The following is a 3,531-nucleotide window of genomic DNA, read 5'->3' as shown; positions in this document are numbered from 1 at the left end:
TCTAGTTGAAGATGTCCCTGCTTATTGCAGGAGGGTTGGACTAGATGACCTTTAAAGGTCCCTTCCAACCCAAACTATTCTATGATTCTAAGACTAAATTGAATTACTTATCTTTCAGATGAAGAGAGAAAAGGAATTGAGGATTGGAAGGAAAAGGAACATGGACCAGTTCACACTGAACCCCAGATCTAGTGAACAGGGATTCTCATTGCCCCCACAATAAGGAATTATTGGTGACACAATTACAGAAACAGTTGGGAAAGCGTTAGGCAGTGGTAGGGACGTAAGAACAAATTTACTAAATGCCTGTAAAGCTTGGGCAAAAATCTTAATATAAAAAGAAATCCCAACACTACGTTATTAGAAACTGCTTTAATACATCTGTTCCAATTGAAAAAGAACTGTATGCCAAAGTTATGAGCAAGAGAAAATAACAAGGCCCTGATTACCTGTACTTTAGAGATGCAGCTGAACACTATGCAATGTCCAAAAGAAAAATTTTCATGAGACTAGTAAAAGATATTCTAAGTGCAGCAGTGAAACTACTAGTATTTTGTATCCATGAAAACATACTATTACTCTTTAAAAAAGCTAATGAAAAAATCCATGCAATATACTTTAAAAACAGCAATCTGAGCTCCTGTTAGCCTATACAAATATGTATATACATAAAAACACAAACTGAAGACTTATAAACAACCTAATACCTATTTTTTCATTCTTAAAACAGGCTGGTGATGTGGACAGTGCTCTGAGCAACCTGATCTAGTTGAAGATGTCCCTGCTTATTGCAGGAGGGTTGGACTAGATGACCTTTAAAGGTCCCTTCCAACCCAAACTATTCTATGATTCTAAGACTAAATTGAATTACTTATCTTTCAGATGAAGAGAGAAAAGGAATTGAGGATTGGAAGGAAAAGGAACATGGACCAGTTCACACTGAACCCCAGATCTAGTGAACAGGGATTCTCATTGCCCCCACAATAAGGAATTATTGGTGACACAATTACAGAAACAGTTGGAAAAGCGTTAGGCAGTGGTAGGGACGTAAGAACAAATTTACTAAATGCCTGTAAAGCTTGGGCAAAAATCTTAATATAAAAAGAAATCCCAACACTACGTTATTAGAAACTGCTTTAATACATCTGTTCCAATTGAAAAAGAACTGTATGCCAAAGTTATGAGCAAGAGAAAATAACAAGGCCCTGATTACCTGTACTTTAGAGATGCAGCTGAACACTATGCAATGTCCAAAAGAAAAATTTTCATGAGACTAGTAAAAGATATTCTAAGTGCAGCAGTGAAACTACTAGTATTTTGTATCCATGAAAACATACTATTACTCTTTAAAAAAGCTAATGAAAAAATCCATGCAATATACTTTAAAAACAGCAATCTGAGCTCCTGTTAGCCTATACAAATATGTATATACATAAAAACACAAACTGAAGACTTATAAACAACCTAATACCTATTTTTTCATTCTTAAAACAGAGGCTGTTAATGTTATAGATATCTCCTACTACTATATCTACCATGGCATCACATAAGCTCGTAGACAAGAACCAAAATCCTTTTCCTATCCACTCCTTTAGATGATTAGTCATTCCCCAGATTGGCCTAAAGCAAACAACATTACATTTCTTCTTGCTCTTTTATGCTGGAATGCAAAGGAAAAATATGGTTGTGCATTCATCTTTAGCAGACATTGGTTCACATCCCAGTTTAATCTTTGAAACAGCACGAGACAGTGAGCTATACAAGCGATACCACTCAGCCCATTGGGAAGGGACAAAAAAACATGAACTGTAATCCTTTACCCACCCCTAAAGGGCAGAACTGAAACTCCAAATGATCTGCTTTGCCTCCAGCTACCGATAATGGCATAATAGGAATATTTAGGAGAAGGCTGTTGAGAACTCAGACACCTGGAGAATTCTGTTTACCCGTAACTCAGTGTTCTCTGCAGTGAGACTCTTAATGAATCTCAGAAGGACTTAATGTGAATGCTGTAGCATAAGATTTATTAAACTTCCTATCACTGAAATAAAAATGAGGATATACTGAAAAACATTGGAAAAACTGAAGATAAACCTCTATTACAACATCTATATAACCAGATGGGCTTAACACAAATAGTTAACGTTTTCCTCCTCAATTTGATTTTTCTTATATTTCATTCAGTTTCATTTACTTACAAAACGCATGGGGGCACAATAAAGAACTTGAGAAAACTTGCTGAGAAAAAGCAACTCACACTAGGGTTTATCAATGTACAAAGTTTATAGATTTCACACTGTATGTTTAAGATATCCATATCTATAACAACATGTATTCATCTTCCTTTACCCATACTTCCCCTCCCTACAGATAAAAGTGCATTCAAAACCCTAGTCCAATGAGTCAGTTAAAAATACACATCTGAATCATACGTATATTCTGAATACAACTTTAAAGCCAACAGGGATACTATTAATACATATAGCTAAAGAAATAGTCAGTTCCAGTTAACTACAACAAATGCCACAAGGTTTCTCCTGCCAGTCTCCTTTATCTCTATGTTTGTTTGTTTTTAAAATGAAATGTCTAAATATACTAGCTACCATCTTCTATCCCTGGTCTAACGTTTTTGGAGAGGTTTTTTTTACAGCAAATATTTAAGCATACTAGCTACTACACTCCATCCCTTGTTTGAAGTTTCTGGAGATTTCTCTTTCCTGTAAAAAGACTTAACATAGTCCTTTAAACCTTAGGATTTTAAGAAAGCAAACAAGAGGTAAAGTTTACTTTTGTCCTACATACATCCTGTACTTAACTGTACCATCGTATGCACAAAAATTTGTTTCCAAAATTCAGTATTGGTATTTGTTTCACAGTTAACGCTCAAGGATACCATTTAAAGATCACATCTCTTTTTGCTAAACTCCACAAAATTTAAGTCCTTGCCTCACAAAGCTTCCTATAAGAATACACAATGGAACAGGTAGATGGAACAAACCACTGACGTTTGGGAACAGGAAAGATTTGAGTAATTTATCAAAATAGTAAAACTATCAGAAAAGTTGGCCGAATACGTAAGCGTACCTGCTCATGAAATAAAGTTTCTGCTAATACTACTCTGTGAATAACTGTTTCCAATATTTCATGCCATCACTTGAAGACTCCTTCCCCTGAACAGTATCGCTCTTACTTGACACGTGTCATTTGCCTATCGCTGCAGGACAGAGGCTTAGCCTTCCTCTTTCACGCAGGCTCTTATCTTTAGCCTATGGCCAAAAACAAGCCTTCTCCCTTCCTCCTGCAGCAGAGGAGAGATGAGGGGCCCACAATAAAGGAAACTCAATCCACTGCTGCGCCGGGCCACATTTTCTCCGGCACCCACTGCAGGCACTACCGCCCGTTTTCTGCAGCGCTTCGTACCGGCGCCGGGGAGGCACGGAGTCACCCCACAAACTCGGCAGCGGCCCCCCGGCTACCATTTCGCACGCCGGCCGCTTTCCCCCAACCGAGAACGCCCTCGGGCACCCAAAG

The sequence above is a fragment of the Aptenodytes forsteri genome, unplaced genomic scaffold (assembly GCF_000699145.1).
Source record: "Aptenodytes forsteri isolate BGI_AS27 unplaced genomic scaffold, ASM69914v1 Scaffold8, whole genome shotgun sequence".
NCBI classification, from domain to species: Eukaryota; Metazoa; Chordata; class Aves; order Sphenisciformes; family Spheniscidae; genus Aptenodytes; species Aptenodytes forsteri.
Note: the sequence above shows the minus strand (reverse complement) of the source record.